General features: G+C 48.1%; 1 long non-coding RNA gene across 1 annotated transcript in view; it reads left to right on the top strand.

Moving 5' to 3' along the window:
- LOC137456595 (uncharacterized) overlaps positions 1-12,843 on the top strand; it is a 39,917-nt gene extending 27,074 nt beyond the window's left edge. Inside the window, exons 2-5 of the long non-coding RNA XR_010991054.1 lie at positions 1,558-1,668; positions 8,595-8,730; positions 9,139-9,269; positions 12,549-12,843. This is a non-coding gene — a long non-coding RNA (uncharacterized lncRNA). The remainder of the gene's footprint in view (positions 1-1,557; positions 1,669-8,594; positions 8,731-9,138; positions 9,270-12,548) is intronic.
- Positions 12,844-20,912: the final 8,069 nt, after the last annotated feature.

The following is a 20,912-nucleotide window of genomic DNA, read 5'->3' as shown; positions in this document are numbered from 1 at the left end:
TACTCCCCAAATTCCCATTACATTTTGTATTTTAACAGCACATTACTGTGCTTTGACTATTGGGATTTCTTATGATGGGATTTGAATTCATAGAGCTATCATCGTAGAAGGGCTTAGGTTGGAAGGGACCTCAGAGATCATCTGCTTCAACTCCCCTGCTATGCTCAGGGACACCTCTCAACTAGACTCAACTGCTCAAGGCCTCATCCAGCCTGGCCTTCAACACCCCCAGGCAGGAGGCAGCCACAGCCTCCCTGGGCAGCCTGTGCCAGAGCCTCACCAACCTCATACTCAGGAACTTCTTCCTCAGCTCCAGTCTAAGCCTGCTGTGCCTCAGCTTCAAACCATTCCTCCTTGTCCTGTCTCTAGAAACCCTTAGGAAAAGTTCCTCTGCAGCCTTCCTGGAGGATCCCCTCAGGTACTGGAGGGCAGCTTTCAGGTCCTTCATCTGTGGTGCTGCACTACTTTGACCTTTCTTTCTTTAAATATTCATAACACAGCCCAGCAAGAAGTGCAGTACAGTTTAAGCTGTAGCTTTTATACTTTCACTCTGTTGTGAAACCCCAGTTATGAGTCCCACTGGAACAGTTAGAACTGAGAGCACTAATCAAGTGCAAGGGCAAGAGGCTCCTAACAGGAAGAACAGAACCTGAGGACCCTCTTCATGACTCTTGCATAGCCAAGGACATTGTAATACAAAGGCAGTGAAACATAATGCAAAAATTAGTAACTAGCTAACTAATTATCCCTAGTGAAGTCTGCTATCAACATGAGTGCTGTCAGCTGGAAGTGCACCCCTGGTCAAAGCAAGGGACCCACACAAGTACAGCAGCTTTAAGATTTATCCTACCCATGTTTATCTCCACCATGTTCTTTTCAAGCCAAGTCTCTACTGCAAATGAAGCATACCACAAAGAAAACCACCAAAATGAAAGCAGGTTGAGTGCTGTGGCAGCTTCTTGACAAAACTCTTTCAAGCCAGTGCCCCTACCGTAGGAAAAGCCTTTCACAAGTTCTCAAGTGAAGTAGACTCTGTCCTTCCAAGGAGACACCTCTGGCTGAGACAGGAGTGCTGCATCTGCTGTTCTCATCCACATCCACCTCTCATAGATTGAGTTGGATTGGAAGGGGCCTTGAACATTTTCTAGTTCCAATCCCACTGCCATGGGTAGGAGGACTTTCTACTAGACCAGGAAGCTCAAGGCCTCATCCAACCTGGCCTTAAACACCTCCAGGGAGGAGGCAGCCACCACCTCCCTGGGCAACCAGTTCCAGTGTCTCCCCAGCCTCACTGTAAAGAATTTCTTCCTAATCTCCAGTCTCCATCTGCCCTCCTCAAGCTTCAATCCATTCCCTCTCATCCTATCACTACAAGCCCTTGGGAAAAAGTCCTTTCCTAGCTTTCTTGTAGGCAACCTGTTCCAATGTCTCACCACCCTCACTATCAACAATTTCTTACTGCTGTTTGAGCTGCCATGGGCACTCCAGAAGAGTTAACCATAACAGCTGGGGAAAAAAGCTTCTCTTTTTGCTAATTTTCAATCTGCCATTCCCTAGGTCTCTTACTGAATGAGGCAAGATGCAGTTGTTCACCTTCTCCACATCATCAGCAGCTGAAGACTAAGATGAGGACAACCTCTTAGCAAAGACACAGGATCTTCTGATGAGGTAAGTTACCAAAACAACATCAGAAAACAAAAGCAGGCAGCATGTTCATACTGTAGGAGGTCCTGCCACCTCTTATTAGTGATAGAGCATCTTCAAAACACACAAGGACTAATTGAGATCTTGCACTTGAAAGTGTGTTAAAGAGATTAATTTGGATGTCATCATACAGAGGCACACACTGGGAGGAAATAAATAGGAGAAATTCAGCAATCAGTTGGAAAACAGAGCTGGAGAACACAGGGGTCCCAAGGATACTGGGAGGACACACAATTTCCCTGCTGGTAAAGTTGTATCATTCCCCCTTCTTCAGATGCCAGCTTGGAGGATACCACCTATCTCAGGAGAAGCTTCTCAGCAGTCACCTTCTAGGGCAAAGGTGATCTAGTGGACGGTGTCCCTGCTAACTGCATGGGAGTTGGACAGGATGCCCTTTGGAGGTGCCTTCCAACCCATTCTATCATGCTGTGATCAATCTGAGTGAAAGGCAGCACACCAGAGCTTGTCTGATTAACAAAGGGCAACACCCCTGCAGTTGATGGGGATTACAGCACCCACCTAGGAGGGGGGAAAAGCTCCTATCCCTGCCTGCTATCCCTTGTTTCAAGACCAGCACCTCAGCAGTAGGTGTTGGTCCAGGTGTCATTAGTTGGCTGTAATTAGAGCTTTCCTCTCTCTTGCCAGCTGCCTCACATTGCCTTTTGACACAGTGTTTAATGCAGGCTGTGGTCCCACAGCTCTGCCACTGTACTTCTGCCACCCTGCCTGGGCTGCAAGGTCTCCTATTATCCATCTACAGAGAAAAGGCAGTGCCTGAATTTTCCCTGTGCAGTTCTGGAAGAATAGATTAATATATGGAAATAACTCTATTAAAGTAGAGTTACTTAGAGCATTACTTTCCTCTTCACACCTCCCTAATCATATTGATCAAACCAGGCATAGCTTTTGCCCTACTTCCTGATGGATGAAAGATTCACAAATCATTCTCCTTCAGCACAAACAGCAGAGAAGCTCTGCAGGAGGACACCATTAACCTACAAAAACATAGGTTGGTGCCACAGGAGGAGGACAGAAAGCCTGTTTGGGTGAATGTGTGACTTCTACCAACCCTGATGCCACGTGTCTTTCTGACACTCCCTGTCTAACATTCATTTAACTCACCAACAGTATTTTGGCTTTTCCCACATGTGCTGAGTTGTAATCAAAGACAGCAGCTGATGTCAAAGCAGCTTGGCTCAGTGGATCACAGACTCCTCCCCAGCCCCTGGGTAGGGCTGCCTGACACAGCCAAAATCCACTTGAGATTGAAAAGGTGTGAGCAGTAAATAAAAGGAAATCCAGGATCACCGTGGAGTTGTTCAGCTCCCACACTCTGACCTCCCTTGGTCTCTTCTGTTTTCTCCAGATCGTATTTCTTTGCTTGCTGCCTGCACTAAAAGCCACCATAAATCTGTGGTGTGCAGTAACAGAGAAGGCACTGAGGAATACAAGGGGCTAGAGCTCTAGCCCAGGTACTCACAGGGAGCTGTAAATCAGTCTGGGGAAGCTTTAGCTAGGAGAAGGGAGGGGCTGAGGCTGGGAAGGCAACAGCAGCCTGGCCCCTGCCTGCTGCGTGGTGGCCACTGCCCCTCGGGCTCCCTTGGGGTGAGATGAACCCATCTGCCACGGTGCTCCTTACTAGGGTGGGGAGGAACAGCCTTTCCCTGCAGCAGCCATACCCCTGTCCTCTTCCCTATTAGCAGAGAGCTGTGCCCAAAGACAGATGCCCCCTGCCAGCAGATATCCCTGCAGGATGCCCCAGTCCTTCCTCATCGTCATCAGCCCCTATTAAGAGGGATATGGATGTGTTGGAGCCTGTCCTGATAAGGGCCATGAGGATGATCAGAGGGCTGGAGCACCTCTCCTATGAGGACAGACTGAAGGAGTTGGGGCTGTTCAGTCTGGAGAAGAGAGGGTTCCAAGGTGACCTAATTGTGGCCTTCCAGTATCTGAAGGGGGCCTACAGAAAGACTGGGGAGGGACTTCTCAGGATCTCAGGGAGTGACAGGACTAGGGGGAATGGAATGAAGCTGGAGGTGGGGAGATTCAGGCTGGATGTGAGGAGGAGGTTCTTCCCCATGAGAGTGGTGAAGCCCTGGAATGGGTTGTCCAGGGAGGTGGTTGAGGCCCTGTCCCTGGAGGTGTTTAAGCCCAGGCTGGATGAGGCTCTGGCCAGCCTGATGTAGTGTGGGGTGTCCCTGCCCATGGCAGGGGGGTTGGAACTAGATGATCCGTGTGGTCCCTTCCAACCCTGACTGATACTCTGATACTATGATACTATCTTCCCTCCCCCAGCCACGAGGCTATCTACACTGAGGTAGAAACTTCAATGAGCAGCACATTCTCTGTGTTCCCGATAATTAAAAGCATAGTCTGTAATTAACCTAGAACCCCTCCACAGAGTAAATCCTAGGGTTTGCCAGGCTTGGACAGTCATCACAGCATCACAGGATGTTAGGGGTTGGAAGGGATCTCCAGAGATCATTCAGTCCAACCCCCCTGCCAGGGCAGGTCACAGAGCAACACATCCAGGTGGGTTTTGCAAGTCTCCAGAGAAAGAGACTCCACAGCCTCTCTGGGCAGCCTGCTGCAGGGTTCTGGCACCCTCACTGTAAAGAAGTGTCTCCTCATGCTGAGGTGCAGCCTCCTGTGTTCTAGCTTGCTTTAAATACTTTGAAGGAAAAAGTGCTCCCTTAAAGATACTGGGTGTGGGCAGCAATTCTCTTCCCTCCTATAGAAAACCAAGAGCAGATGAACATTCTGAATCCTACCTGAGCTCAACAGTATTCAAGAGGACAGAATACATTCTGTATACTGAAAGAGCTACACTGACCTACACAGCTAAGATCTGTTTGTACCCTAGATTTGATAGTCTGTCAGCCTCCCCTACCCAGCAGGAGACAGAACCCATCTCCTTCCACATCAGCCAGCCCCCCTCTTTCCTGCAGCATGCACCCCTGGACTGGCACAGCCCCACGCCGCATCCGTACACCAGAACACACAACTCCCTCAGTTTCTTTCAGATTGTTCTGGTTTTGCTCTCCCCACCTCTTTCTAACCAGAGAAAGGCCACCAAGAGGCATCAAGTCCATTCAGAGATGCCCTTAAGGCAGTAGCAAAGCACTGGGATGCCTCTTACCCTTACTGCCTTTGGGGGAAGTAACCAGCTGCATGTGATGTAGAGCTGGAGGTTTGTGTACTGGCAGGCCAGAGCAGAGCTCAGCCACCACTCACATTGTGTGTGCTGAGGTGTTTATTTCCTCTTGGCATCATCTGTAGGAACTAAGTCAACATGAGTTTTGGCTCAGGTAGTCAAACCACATCTTGTCGTCCCACAACACGCAAAGTCAGCAGCTGTAGGCAGGAATCAGCAGCTGAGCAGGACTTCCTCTTGGGGCTGTTTTGGCTGTGTGTGAGCAATGACCACTGCTCACTGGTGTGTGGCAGGACTTACCCAGACTAAGGTGGACGTAGCTCCTCAGTGAGAAATCTTCCCTCAAGCACAGAAACTTTCTGAGGCAGCTTTTTCCCTAATTCTCATTTTGTGCTGATTTGAGCGAAATCTGGGGCACACTCACCGTTGGTTTGCTTTTTTCCTGGCACCTAATACAATAAGATGGATGTCTGAAACGTGATCCATTTACAAGGCTTCTTTTCTACTACAGCTAAAAGGTTTAGAAAAGCTGCTGAACTGCAAAGGGAACAAAATGGAAGCTGATTTACCCATTCAGACTTCCAAACTCAAGACTCTTGGATTTGGGACTAAGAAGCAAATCATTACATTTTGGGCCATCAATCATTTCATCTTTCCCACGGACAAAAAGCAAAATGGGGAGAGAAGAAGAAAACACAACCCAAGTTTTGAACATGTCACAACTGTTGAGGAGCAGAGTCCCTCAGGAAGCAGTCCTGGGACCAGGCTTGTTCAACATCTTTGTGGGTGCCATGGACAGTGGCATTGAGTGCACCCTCAGCAAGTTTGCTGATGACACCAAGCTGTGTGGTGCAGCAGACACGCTGGAGGGAAGGGAGGCCATCCAGAGGGACCTGGACAGGCTGGAGAGGTGGGCACAGGCCAACCTCATGAGGTTCAACAAGACCAAGTGCAGGGTCCTGCATCTGGGGCGAGGCAATCCCAGGCACAAATACAGGCTGGGGAGGGACTGGCTGGAAAGCAGCCCTGAGGAGAGAGACTTGGGGGTGCTGGTGGACCAGAAGCTCAACAGGAGCTCTCAGTGTGCACTTGCAGCCCGCAAAGCCAATCAGATCGTGGGCTGCATCAGGAGAAGTGTGGCCAGCAGGTCAAGGGAGGTGATCCTCCCCCTCTACTCAGCTCTGGTGAGACCCCACCTGGAGTACTGCATCCAGTTCTGGAGCCCCTATTACAAGAGGGATCTGGAGGTGCTGGAAGGTGTCCAGAGAAGGGCCACGAGGTGATCAGAGGGCTGGAGCACCTCTGCTGTGAGGACAGAGTGAAGGAGTTGGGGCTATTCAGTCTGGAGAAGAGAAGGCTCCAAGGTGACCTAATTGTGGCCTTCCAGTATCTGAAGGGGGCCTACAAGAAGGCTGGGGAGGCACTTCTCAGGATCTCAAGTAGTGATAGGACTAGGGAGAATGGAATGAAGCTGGAGGTGGGGAGATTCAGGCTGGACGTGAGGAGGAAGCTCTTCACCATGAGAGTGGTGAAGCCCTGGAATGGGTTGTCCAGGGAGGTGGTTGAGGCCCCATCCCTGGAGGTGTTTAAGCCCAGGCTGGATGAGGCTCTGTCCAGCCTGATCTAGTGTGGAGTGTCCCTGCCCATGGCAGGGGGGTTGGAACTAGATGATCCTTGTGGTCCCCTCCAACTCTGACTGATGGTACTATTGTAACCATGCCCTTAATGGAGCTCACTGGCATGAGTCAGAAAGCCAAGCATAAATAAAAACAGGACCTATGGGATTCTCCATCTGATTTTCAAGTAGTCACTGCTGCAGCATCACTTGGCCAGGGAAGCTTTTGAACAGATGCAGGTCAAAGAGGACTGAATCCAGGTTCAATCCTAAGAGAAGGGCGCCCACGTGGCAATAATCGGCTCAGGGGGGACTCTAAGCACCCAGGTGAGGTTGAAACCTCCAAGATCCTTGAGTGCTGCAAACTGTGCTTTACTCTTAATGGTTCCACAAGAAGTGAGATGTTTTCACTGAGTGTGAGGGAAGGATTAAGCTGCCACTTTGGACAAAAGGTCAATGCCAATTTACCTTCTCAGGAGTTACTTTGTTTTCACTGCAGATGTTTACCTTGAGGAGCACCTTTCAGCTGTGTCAGCCCCGCCTGCTTCAAGCGTTTCTTGCTCTCCTCCAAGGGGCAGTTAAAGACACCTACTGACACGTAAGCTGCTGCACACTTGCAGCTGATTGAGAGACTTTTTTTCACACATTAACGCCTTTGTTTGCAGAACAAACTCTCACTTGTGCTCCTCGTGGATGGAAATATCATTCCTTACGTCTGCATGTGCAAGCTGGACAGGGAAACTCGGGCCCTGGCTGAAATACAAATGCAAGCCACACCAGGGAACTCAGTTGCAACTTGATTGTCTCTTAACCTGGTTACTCATATGGTTTTGATTTCTGTTGGGAGACTAAGCATGAGCTGTATTCCACAGCCAGACAAAAGCTTTTATACCATCAAATGCTCAGCAGGACTGGTAACCATTACTGTTAACTGCAGAACAATCAAATGTGCCAAAGTGACTCGGGAACACAGATCTGTTTCAAAATCACAGAACACTTTGGCCTAGGGTTTTTCATGTCTTTGTTGTACTCTGTTAAGCAGTGCTGGCTCTGAGCATCCACTTCACTGAACCCCAGATCCTGGAAGACGTCCTCAAAGGCTCCTGTCTCCCATAGTTTTTATAATGGAAATGAATACCTGGAGAGCTCCATGGATGCTTTCAAGCCACAAGGATCACAGCCATGCTGATGTATCTTTAAATGCTCCTGCCACTCAAGTATTATGTGCTGCTCTAAGGACTGGGGTGTCTTTTACTTCTAAAGATCCCACTTCTTGCATCTGCATTGCAGCAACAAAGATGTCTGCAGCTCAGCTGCTCCCAGTTCTGCAAAGACTTCAGTGCAGGGGATTTGTATTGGGAGTGCAGATTGGCTTCCTCGGCGTTGCCAAGGCGTAATGAGAGGGAGCCAGGCAGACACCACTGTGCTTCAGTGTCACTGCAGGCAGCTGGAGCCATGAGCCTGCAAAGAAGGAGCTGGGCTGTGCTACAACCCAGATCTGACCAAACTCAGGGTTAAAGATAGCTGAGGTTGTACTTAACCAGGGCTAAAGGCTGCGCTTGAAGGCTGTGGAGCCTATTCTGGGTGGTCCTAAGGGAGATCCTTTAGTGCCAAGGAGAGGCATTCCCATCTTGATGCCATTGCAATTGTAGCCAAGGTGTGGCTGGGCTGGGGACCGTAAGGGAAGGGTTGTAGGAACAGACACACTCCCTCAGCTGACTCCTCTCTGGTTAAACTGCTTTCTTCAGTGTGGGTTGCATCCACTCCTTAACTGCACCCGTGTAAAAGCAATGGCAGCAGCAGGATTTCCTGGGTGCAGCCAGAGACTGTTGCTGTTTTGGTTAGCTAACATCCTGGTGAAGTCTCTGAATCTCAAGAGTAAACAGTTTGGATTTTTTCATAGTAAATGTTTGTAAAGTTAGTGCTGTTCTTGCATCCTGTTATTGACTGGTCCTGGATGTGCCTAGGTGGGCTTCAGCTATCACACTTGCATTAAGTATATTAATGGAGCAATTCAAACCAGTGCAGAGGGCAAAAGCACAGCAGAAAACACCTCTCACACACTTCTTGGCATCTGTAAGCCTTGTAGCTCTCTGACATTGCTCTGTTCCACCTGCACAGCACATCCACGGAGCTGCTTTCCACACTTGGACCATGTGCTGCACTGCTTCTTCCCATCTGCCCACCCTGTGGAAAAGTCAATTCAGTGCAAGAGGGAGCATCTTCCTGCTTGGATGACCTTTTGTTGGCATTCCTGGTGGGTTTTTTTTCCCCATGCATATGGAGTCCTGGTCAAATTCCAGTTTCTTGAAACAACACTCTGCTATACCAGGCCCCTTTGCAGTATGAATCCAACTCTGTACCCTTCCTCCCTTCCCACCTTTGATTTGTTGTATTTCATGACAGAAATTACTTTACTCATGAGTAATCTGCCAACCATTACTCCTGTGACTGGTGTGCATTCCTACTGTGAGAACCACATAGTGTTAGTTACAAAACCCTCTCCAAGCCCTGACAGGTTTCAGCTCTGCCATCTCTGGGCACACTGCTGTGCACAATCCCATTGCTGGTAATTAGCAATATGCTCAGCCCTCGGTGCAGGACGTCACCCCAGATGACTTCTGCTAACACACTGTTTTTTTCTCATTTACTCTTTGTCTTGCAGGCATGAGCAGAGTCCTGGGACCAGGCACCTTGTGGGGAATCACTCCCAGCACAAAGCCAGGCAGCATTTTTTTCTTCTCTGAGGAGGAGCAGCCCTCTCTCTTCAACCACAAGTGTCACTCCTGCTTGGCAGTATGTGGCTTATCCTGTTGACTCTATACCAGCACAGGCTGGCATACAAGCCATGCTCTTACTGCAGTTTGGGATTCCCTACCAGTATAAAGTCCCTTTTGTAACCTGCCCTTTCAGTGGAGTGCCCAGCAACTACTTCTGTCTTCAAGGTCTTTGCCCTCTCAAGAGCAGCATGGAGCAACAACCCCAGCAGCTAGGACTTCCTGGTGCCCACACACAGCTGCAATGCTGGGTTTTCACCAGAGGGTTTGGTAGCACTGCCTGGTTTCAGGATTGTCTAAACACATTTACATTAGTTTAGTGTTTTGCCAGATGAAGTACAGGTTTTCATGCTGGGCACCTGGTTTCAGAGAGCATGGTTTGCCACCACAAAAAAAATCCACAACAATGTAACAGCCTTGAACAGGGCCACAGAGGAAGAGGTAGAATGCTTCTCACCTCCAGGAAGTGCAGAACTGCAGTTCAGCAACAGTGGCTTTAATGTCAGGGATCTGCTTCATGGCTGTCTTGTACTTTGTCTCAAAACACCACAGATTTTCTCCAGGGCACTAGAGGGAAACAAACAACTGAAATCCTGGCCTCAGAGAAACACCCACAAGCACCAGTTTGCACCTGGATTGTTATAAGCAAGTGTGCAGGCTTGACACCAGCAAGATGTATTAAGCTCCTGCTCATTAATTAATACTGTTACACTAACAACCCAAAAGGTCTTTAAGTAGACAGGTTCTAAAAGTGTATGTGATGTTATACCCTTATCCTAACATTGAATCACAGAATGGGCTGGGTTGGAAAGGACCTCCAAAGCTCATCCAGTCCAACCCCCCCATGGTCAGCAGGGACATCCTCCACTAGAGCAGGTTGCTCAGAGTCTTGTCCAGTCCCACCTTCAGTGTCTCCAGGGATGGGGCCCTCAACTACCTCCTTGGGCAACCTGTTCCAGTGCTCCACCACCCCCATGCTAAAGAACTTGGTTCTTCACATCCAATATAGAATAGAATAGAATAGAATAGAATAGAATAGAATAGAATAGAATAGAATAGAATAGAATAGAATAGAATAGAATAGAATAGAATAGAATAGAATAGAATAGAATAGAATTAACCAGGTTGGAAAAGACCTTCGAGATCATCTAAGTCTGCTCTGCTCTCATTTCAAGCCACTGCCCCTGGTCCTGTCCCTGCAGGCCTTTGCAAACAGTCCCTCTGCAGCCTTCTTGGAGCCTCTTTTGGGTACTGGAAGGCTGCTCTTACATCTCCCCAGAGGCTTGAGAGGTGAATAGTAGAGAGGAGTTGGAAAAGAAGAGGAAAGGTGAAGGCCCCCTTCAGGTACTGGAAGGCAGCTCTAAGGTCTCCCTGGAGCCTTCTCATCTTCAGGCTGAACACCCCCAGCTCCCTCAGCCTGCCCTCACATAGCAGAGGTGCTCCAGCCCCTGGTTATTTTTGTGGTCCATGTTCTTCCTGAGGGCTCCTTTCCTCATACTTAACATGTGCAACACAACAGCAAGTGACCTCAGCAAGTAATGCTGATAGAAGTTAAAAAAACCCAAACAGCTTGTTTTCCATGCTGATTCCAGCACCCCAAGCTACAATGCAAGCATTTTCAGTAGATGGTTCTGGAAAATACTTGGTACCACAGAGCTGTGCTTTCCAATTCCTGCTGGAGTTCCCATCAGCTATAATGACGCCTGCTGCTAAGGACAGAGCTGATTCATTGCAGGCTTGCACGCTGCTGAATGCAGGCCCCAGGGTCCTGCATTTACTGTAGACCTTGGCAAAGGCAGAGCTGTGGAGTTTCTTGGCCCTTGGTTTTAATGAGTTTGCCAGAATGCCTAGAATCTGAAAACTCACAGCCCAGAACAAAATGCTGACCCAGGCAGAGCCAAAAGATTCAAGACTTCAGGGATGAGATCTCTCAGGCTGTTATAGAATGTTTTATTCTCCCGTGCAGTACATTTGCAATGTATTTACTGAATGGAAGCCTAGGGTAGAGGTTTCCAGGCCATTTTGCACCCTGGAGAAGAGCAGGATGTTTTAAGCTCCACACAGTGCAATCACTACTCACACTCATCTAAGATGTGTACACTGCAGCTGTGAGCCTGCATTTCCAGCAGGAGAAAGGGAGCTCCCAATCTGCAATGCAAGTCCCGCAGCCCTCGATACATGGCCAGCATGGCAATATCCCTACAGCAGTTTGAAATTAGGAGATCCTCTTTTATACAGCAAGAAGAAAAGAGAAGATTAAAAGCAGCCCCAGCATTGCCTATTCTCCTGTGTTCTCCACAAAGGCAGTGATTTTTCCTCTAGCACCAATGGCCTTCATCCCTCTCTCCGAACAGGAGCCACAGAATGCTCCTAACATTTCCTTAAGGGTATTAACAAAAGGCCTTATTTTGAGGTGTGGGATGACCTCAAATGCCACCTGAATCCACAGAAGCGTGGTGGGTTTGGATCAGAGAAGCAATAAAATGCCCAGTTTTGCTGTTAAATGCAGTGCCAAGCTCTTCACTTGCTCTCACTGTGGGCATTGCAGCTTGCCTGGCTGTGAGGGTAATGCCTTTGGTGTCAGCAAAGCTTTGCTTCATGCAACATGGGGGACAGGGAGAGAGGTTTATGACTAACTTAAATTTTCACTCCAGTTTACAGTAGTGAGGTGCTGCATAATCAAAATAGATCCAAATTGTTACACATAAACAGTCTGAGACCTCTGGCCTTAAGTTAAGCCCCTAAGGTTTACAGGATTCCTGTTTCCTGGTATATTTTGCACAAGGGAGAACAATTTCTATGGCTACAACCAACCCCAGCACCTTGCTGTTACAAGCTCTCTCTTCCACATGTTTTGGGTTTTAACACTCTGCAGTTTTTCTTTTCAGAATGTCCCTAAGTTGCACCAGGGGAGGTTTAGGTTGGACATTAAGAACTACTTCTTCTCTTAAAGCATTGTCCAGGCCTGGCCCAGGCTGCCCAGGGCATCTCCGGAGAGATCGAAAAGCTGCGTAGATGTGGTGCTGAGGGCCATGGTTTGGGGGTGACCTGCCAGTGCTGGGCCAAGAGTTGGACTTGATGATCTGGAAAGTCTCTCCCAACCTAAACAATTCTATGATTCTACAACTTGGCATCTTCCATAGTGTTGCAGGTGCAATCTGTACCTTTGAGTGGGGAATTGTCTTTTGGGAGGATTTAAATGTAAGGAAATGAGCCTGCTTAAGGGAAACTGAGGGACCAAATCCATGTGGATTTGCTTTTCTTTTCTAAACCTGGGCCTTGGTTTTCACTGTTACAGCTTTCTGTTTGTACCATCAAGCTGACCTGCTGAAGAATGCTGTGTGACTTCATCTGGTCCTGTTTGTAAAAGACTGGAAGGCTCCTGACGAGGAGGTAAGGTTGGAAAAAACACCCAGGAAGATCTGTTGGTAAAAGCTGTGGCACCCAAACTGTGATGTCATGGAAATATGAACATCAAGAACGCAAGCTGACAGCATCTATGGAACAATTTCCCATGCATTCCACTCAAGTGAACTGGAAATTAAACAGATCCAAGAGCAGACAAACTTGGAAATAAGCAAAACTCCTTTAATTCAGACTTCAAAAACAAAGGGTAATTATTTTGCAGGCAGTTACTAAAAATAATGTGAGCCACCAAGTTCAGAGCTGTTAGGGACAGGGTAACAAAAACGGTATCTAGGACTTACTTTGCTGGTCTCAGAAGTATGTTAGCTCTTGGCTTGTTTGGGTTTTTTTCTGTGAATTAAGACACTGTTGTTATGCTGCTTATCAGGGAAGGCAGTAGGTTGTATAGTTATCTCCTGATTGGGGCAAAATCACTACCCTGAAACCACACAACCTACTACCTCATCCTGTTAGAGCATCAAGAGTTATCTTCTGAAGGAAACTAACATCTCACCATGTTTCAGGTAAGATGCCCTTAATGTCTTTTAGCCCCCCCTCACTTCTTAGCTCTCAAAAAGCCACAATGATAGCCTGGCTCCTCTTCTGGAAGTCAGTTAGGATTGGCAGGGTGATTCCAGAGATTAAGAATCCCAGTGGGCAGCACTATCCCTCCCAAATTAGCACTATCTAATAAAGAGCAAGTTAAGACAGCATACCAAAAACTGATTCAAGAAACCTCTTCACTTAAGGCTGAAACATTTACCAGTTCCAGGGCAGAACATGAGCAACTGGAAGACATCCTTAGTTTTTTGTCCAACTCACATCATAGCTGCTCAAACAGCCTAAGCAAAGTGGATTTAAATTGCAGCTGAATCAAAAGTGGGATTTGCCATTGAGTGTGAACACAAATGTCACCAACTAAAGGAGCAAGGGGTCAGCTGTTTCATGGCAGCTTGAGAAAGCTGAGTGTGGGCAATCCTGCTGCAGGCTGGGCCATACCTCTGTGCCCTGTCACTTCCATCCCCACTTTGCTTTTGAACCTCAATGGGGCAACACAGGAATCTAAACACACTAAGGACATTTGTGTGCTTTCATAAGCTTGCTCCAAGAACCAAATCCAACATGTAGAGAGAGCCACCAGAGAATGTTAAGAGCTGATAAATATTTGCTTTGTGTTTTGAAGACCTTTCCAGCGATGGTATCACAGCCACTTCAGGAAAGACAGTAGGTTGTATAGTTATCTGACAGGCAGGGCATAACCCTAAAACTATACAACCTACTACCTCACCCCAAAGGACAGTCAGAATCTGAGCAGCTGCATTCCCAGAGAGCTGGATTGCTTGGTGACAACCTAGAAGACAAAAAAACAACTCTGGAGACAAATATTAGCAGCCTTGAGTCTGAAACAGTTTGCTATGTACCAGTCGATATTTTTCTTAACGAGCTCTGGTTTCACGTTTAGTAGAAGTGCAACTTCTGAGTTCATGTCAGTGACAAGGTACAGGAGGGGAGAGAGGACACAGCATTCATTTTGAACAGCTGCACTCCTGCACTCCCAGCTCTGACAGGACTGCATCTGAGCCAAACACTCTTGTCAAGTGAAGAAAGGCATCGCTACGACTTGGAGAGTGGATGCCGACTGAGAGGGATCGTTCAAGGTGCTTCTAGCAGAACTCTGTTACCCTAATGGGAAGAACTGAGTTTCTCAGATTGAATCTTCCATGGGTAAATCCAGAAGACTGAACAAAGAATTTCTCCAGACTGTGAGGAAGTGTCACAGCCTACTTAAGCAAAACGCTGCTCCTCAGCGAATGATAACCCAGCTCTGCATCAGTGCCCAAACTGGACACACCCTACACTGCCACACCAACTTTGGCCAGGAGAAGTAACAAAATGACCACTAGAGAATAACCTACTCCAGCCTCACACTTAGGCTAGACTTTGAGGTGGCTCTTACTCCCCATCACCTGGTATGAGAGACCACAATCTTCTCATTCAAAGAAGTGGTGGAAATAACTGAGGTACCAGTCCACAGTGTAATATAAATACTGCTTTATAGAATCATACCGTCACCAAGGCTGGAAGAGACCTTTAAGATCATCAAGTCCAACCAGAACTCCCATGACCACTAAACCACCTCCTGAAGCACCACACCTACAGCTTCTTCAACACCCCCAGGGATGGTGACTCCACCACCTCCCTGGGCAGCCTCTTCCAACCCCTCACCACTCTCTCACTCAAGAAGTTTTTCCTCATGTCCAACCTAACCCTCCCCTGGCACAACTCAAACCCAGTTCCTCTCATCCTGGTGCTGCTTAATTGGGAGAAGAGACCAACACCAGCCTCACCCCAACCTCCTCTCAGGCAGCTGTAGAGAGCAATAAGATCTCCTCTCAGCCTCCTTCTCTTCTCCACACTGAACAACCCCAGCACCCTCAGCCTCTCCTTGAATGAGCAAGCTTTTAGAGAAAATACTCTTGACTTCAGCTAACACATAAACATCTATATAAACAGAAAACTAAAGAAAAGAAGGAATAACAGCCACAGCAGCCACACACAGATAAACTCAAGAAACAACAAATGACAGCTACAGCAGCCACAGAGAGATGAACTCAAAGTGCTGCTGCGCTAGAAAGCAGATCTCACCCCAAAGGCTGTAGGTCGTATGTCAGGGTAACTGAAGTGATGTGCTGCCACTTTCAGCATAACTGACAGGAAGATCTAAAAAGAGAGGAGCAAGAGAAAACACAAATGTATCAATTACACTTCAATGCATACCAAAAGAAATCCTAAGGTGAGTGAAAATGTGCATTTTCCCAAGCAGACCCATGCACAGCACCACCTTTCTCATTCACTTCTTACTACCACAGCTTTACAATGCCATGTGAGGACTCCTAGTCTGAAAGACACAAAATGCATTGAAAAAAAACCCAAAAGGTATTTTTCTAGATGGACTCAAGTGTTAAGAGCACTGCAGACAGGTAGAGAGAGGAATCAGTTACTTTACCTTCAAAGAACAAACACACTTTTAAATGAAACAGAGAAGGAAAGAGAACCAAATTAGCTGTCACTGTGTTAATCTAGGAAAGGCAATGTTAGGAGTGTCAGCTTCAGAGGTTATTTCACTGCAGCTGAGTGGGAGCGAGTCCAGAGGAGGCCATAAAGATGATCCAAGGGCTGGAGCACCTCTGCTATCAGGACAGACTGAGGGAGCTGGGGGTGCTCAGCCTGGAGAAGAGAAGACTCCAGGAGGACCTTAGAGCTGCCTTCCAATAGCTGAAGGGATCATCCAGGAAGACTGCAGAGGGACTTTTCTTGAGGGTGTCTAGAGACAGGACAAGGGGGAATGGTTTGAAGCTGAGGCACAGCAGGGTTAGGCTGGAGCTGAGGAAGAAGTTCTTCAGCATGAGCGTGGTGAGAGTCTGGCACAGGCTGCCCAGGGAGGTTGTGGCTGACTCCTGCCTGGGGATGTTGAAGGCCAGGCTGGATGAGGCCTTGAGTAGCTGAGTCTAGCTGAGAGGTGTCCCTGCCCATGGTGGGGAGCTTGGAGGAGATGAGCTCTGAGGTCCCTTCCAACCTGAGCCATTCTAGGATGCTATGATCAAGTCTAGCAAGAGGTTGCTGGGGTGCTGTAAGCTGGATGTCCTGCCTGTTTGTTGCACAACAACAACTCTGGTTCAACTCTGTCCATGCTGAAACCATGGTATGGGAGGAAATCCTGTACAACTCCAGCTTTACAGCTTGTATTATCAATGCCCTTGTGGGCCAAGAAGTCCAGCCATTAAAATACTCTTTGCATACTGCACAGAAGGAATAGCAAGAGAAATTTCAACATCTCATTATACTTGCAAAACCTGGTAGTAGAAGGCACTCTCTGAGCACTGTCAAAGGAAAGCTCTACTGCAGAAAGCAGTTTTCTCTGTGTGCTTAAGGGTTTCAATACCTGCACTTTGCTGAGTGCCAGCTTCCTGGCAAGGCCTGAATCACTCTCTGAATTATCACTCTCTGAATAAACCTCTGAAAATATTCCTACCCTGTGCCTCTGGATTCTAGAGAAATTGTGGCAAAATATCTTCTTTATGCTTCCAGTCACAGATTTCACCATATTTCCTAAGGGCCAAGAGTTTGTATTGAAGCTGTGGTTAAAATTCTGGGCAGGCATCATGGGATTGTAGTGAATGTTAGGGTACCTGTGTGTTGTGCAGTCAGCTCACAGACAGTGCTTTCAGTGTAAAATCAATCCTGTGCTTCTGTAACAGCATTACACAACACTGGAGGAAAGATCTCTGTGTGTTTTACTTCAAAGTGAGACTTGTGCACAAGCATTTGCTTTAGAGTGGAAGAATAGAAATCATTTGTATTCATGGCCCAGTGAAAACAGCTCATAGAGTCATGGATTCATAGAATGGTTTTGGCTGGAAGAGACCTTCAAGATCATCCAGGTCCAACCCCCCTGCCATGCACAGGGACACCTTCCCCTACAGCAGGTCGCTCAAGGTCTCATCCAATCTATCCTTGAACATCTCCAGGGATGGGGCATTCATAACCTCCCTGGGCACAACCCTTGATGTCAAGAATTTCTTCCTCATCTCCAGTCTCAATCTGCCCTCCTCAAGCTTCAATCCATTCCCTCTCATCCTGTATCTACAAGCCCTTGTTAAAAGTACCTTCCCAGCTTTGTTGAAGCTCCCTTCAGGTGGTGAAAGGCAGCTCTAAGGTCTCTCTGGAGCCTTCCTCAGGCTGAACAAATCCAGCTCCCTCAGCCTGACCCTGTAGGGGAGGTTCTCCAGTCCTCTGATCATCTTTGTGGCCTTTTCTGGACCCACTCTCCTAGCTCCATGTCCCTCCTTGTGCTGCAGGTGGGGTCTCAGCAGAGCAGAGCAGAGCAGAGGGGCAGAACCCCCTCCCTGTGCTGCTTCTCTCCCTGCTTTGCATGCAGCCCAGCACACAGCTGCCTGCTGGGCTGTCAGTGACCATTGCTGGCTCATGATGATTTTATCATCAACTGAAACCCTCAAGTCCTTCTTCAGATTCCACAGACCCAAACACATCCAACACCTGGCAATTTTTGATGATGAGCCAGCACTTAAAGCTGATTCCATTGACTCTAAGAGATACAACTGAAAATAGAGACTCAAGCAACGGCGACACTTTGGAAAGTTTGAATGTGTGGTAGGGACTCACACTGACAGCCTATCTTTAACATATCTTGACTTCACTTCCACTTTGAAGTGCAGTGCTGGGTGGGAGACTGAAAGATGTTCACACCCTTGCTTTCCTTACCCATTCCAAAAGGATTCTCTTTTTTTTTGCACCGTGAGAACAGCGTCAGAGATTCTTTTCCCTGTGGGCAGCTCTAACAGGATGCTGCCTCAGTGAGTATTTCCCCACAGCAAGAGCTGCTTGCTCATTCACAAACACCTTGAGACTGCCATGTGCAAAGCACCCTACATTTTGTGCAATGCTGTTTGCTATGAGGTCTGTTGTCATGGGTATTAGCAGTACTCCCTGGGCAAAGAAAAAGGGGAAAGGATGTGCAAAATTTTATTCAACACCTCCAATTAATTAGGCTTCTGCTCCCACAAAAGCTGCTCATAGACTCAGTTTAACTGACTAGATCACCAAACAGGGATGAACTTTAAAATTCTTAAGGAAAGGAAAATGCATGTTCCATTTTCTTGCTATGAAGAAGATATTCCTATAGAGGAACTAGCTGGCAAAAGTCATGGGTTTGGTTTAGCAACTGCTTAGCACTAGGAAAAAGATGACATTTCCATATTCCAGTTCTCACTGCTCTGTAAAAAACATAGTATCTCTTGGAACCGATGTTAATAATTACCTCAGCAGCTACTTTTAAAAAGGCATGGGGCCAAGCCTGCAGTTTCTGTGGTGTAATAGGAAAGGGGAGAGTTTGGAAGCAGGGCTGTTACATAATTAAAAGCCTTAGTAATTAACAAAATCACAGAAGGGTTGGAATGGGTTGGAAGGGACCTCTAGAGATCATCTAGTCCAAGACCCCTGCCAGAGCAGGAACACCCAGGGCAGGTCACACAGGAGCACATCCAGGTGGGTTTGGAAAGTCTCCAGAGAAGGAGACTCCACAGCCTCTCTGGGCAGCCTGCTCCAGGGCTCTGACACCCTCACAGGGAAAAAGTTTTCCCTTCTGTTCCTGTGGAACCTCCTCTGCCCCAGCTTGCCCCCAGTGCCCCTTGTTCTATCCTTGGACATCCCTGGGCAGAGCCTGGCTCCATCCTCCCCACACTGCCCTGCACATCTTCATCTAGAGGAATGAGGGCAGCCCTCAGGCTCCTCTGCTCCAAGCCAAAGAGCCTCAGCTCCCTCAGCCTGTCTTCAGAAGGGACATTTCCCACTCATCAACAGGCTGCTCTGGAACGGCACAGAACAAACATTTTGCTATTTCAGAGCACCTTCCACCCAAAGCCTCAGGATGATTTACAAATGCAAAACATCAGGATGACAGTAAATGCCCCCCAGGGGCATTGCTCTAGGTAACACACCATGATTACACCAGGGAAAGAGAGGGCTCAGAGACATAGCAGAGCTATTCCCCAGCAAGGCTGAGCGCCTGGATGCAGGACAAACCAGCTGTTTCCAACATCCCTCTGTGTAATGTACCCTCACAGACATGTTCCAAACACGGATATTAGGAACCTTAGAGGCTTACTGATGTAGAATGCCTTGAATATTGAACAACAACTAAGTGCCAGGTTCTACACATTGGCCACAACAACCCCATGAAGTGCTACAGGCTGGGGACAGTGGCTGGAGAGCAGCCAGGCAGAGAGGGACCTGGGGGTACTGGTGGACAGCAGCTGAACATGAGCCAGCACTGTGCCCAGGTGGCCAAGAAGGCCAAGAAGGCCAATGGCATCCTGGCCTGCATCAGGAATAGTGTGGCCAGCAGAAGCAGAGAAATAATTCTGCCCCTGTACACTGCACTGGTTAGGCCACACCTTGAGTCCTGTGTCCAGTTCTGGACTCCTCCGTTCAAGAAAGATGTTGAGGTGCTGGAAGGTGTCCAGAGAAGGGCAACAAAGCTGGGGAGGGGTCTGGAGCACAGCCCTGTGAGGAGAGGCTGAGGGAGCTGGGGTTGCTTAGCCTGGAGAAGAGGAGGCTCAGGGGAGACCTCATTGCTCTCTCCAACTCCCTGAAGGGAGGTTGTAGCCAAGTGGGGGTTGGTCTCTTCTCCCAGGCACCCAGCACCAGAACAAGAGGACACAGTCTCAAGCTGTGCCAGGCTGGAGGTTAGGAAGAAGTTGTTCCCAGACAGAGAGATTGGCCATTGGGATGTGCTGCTCAGGGAGGTGGTGGAGTCACCATCACTGGAGGTGTTTAAGAGCCTGGATGAGCCACTTGGTGCCATGGTTTAGTTGATTAGATGGTGTTGAGTGATAGGTTGGACTTGATGCTCTCAAAGGTCTTTTCCAACCTGGTTAATTCTATTCCATTCTATTCCATTCCATTCCATTCCATTCCATTCCATTCCATTCCATTTCTGTTCTAAACCTGAACACATCAGGAAATGGAGAGTTTTCCACCAGAAGGTTTTTTTGTAGGCTATGGGACCATGTCTTGTGCTCGTGCAAATTGCAGTACCCCCCACTGACAACATTTTGATTGTGCTCTTGCTTTTGTTTGTGGGGCTTGCTCAGGTGGTACTCTGAATGCTAACAAGGCATCCAGGGGAGATGACACCTGTGTGGGAGTGGCAAATCCACCAAGGACTTGTGAGGTACATCTTGTGTAGAACATATGCTGCAGCTACACTTGGTACCTCACCATGCCTGAAAGCAAAATATCCAGGGCCAGAGTATCTGGGAGATGAGTATCTGCAGGAAGAGGAGATGAAGAGAAGAGGGGGAGAAGCACCTCCCTCGACCTGCTGCATCGAGAGAAGCCCAGACAGCAGGTCAAGGGAGGTGATTCTCCCTCTCTGCTCCACTCTGCTGAGACCACACCTGGAGTACTGTGTCCAATTCTGGAGCCTCTGTTACAAGAAGGATCTGGAGGTGCTGGAAGGTGTCCAGAGAAGGGACACAAGGATGAGCAGAGAGCTGGAGCTGCTCTGCTATGGAGACAGACTGAGAGAGTTGGGGCTGTTCAGTTTGGAAAGGAGAAGGCTCTGTGTGGCCTTCCAAGATCTGAAGGGGGCTCCAAGAAAGCTGGGGAGGGACTTTTGAGGGTGTCAGGGAGTGATAGGACTGGGGAGAATGGAACAAAACTAGAAATGGGTAGA

This window comes from Melanerpes formicivorus, unplaced genomic scaffold, assembly GCF_026170545.1.
Source record: "Melanerpes formicivorus ecotype bairdi unplaced genomic scaffold, bMelFor1.0.p_v2 SCAF_132, whole genome shotgun sequence".
NCBI classification, from domain to species: Eukaryota; Metazoa; Chordata; class Aves; order Piciformes; family Picidae; genus Melanerpes; species Melanerpes formicivorus.
This window is presented reverse-complemented; position numbering and strand designations above follow the sequence as displayed.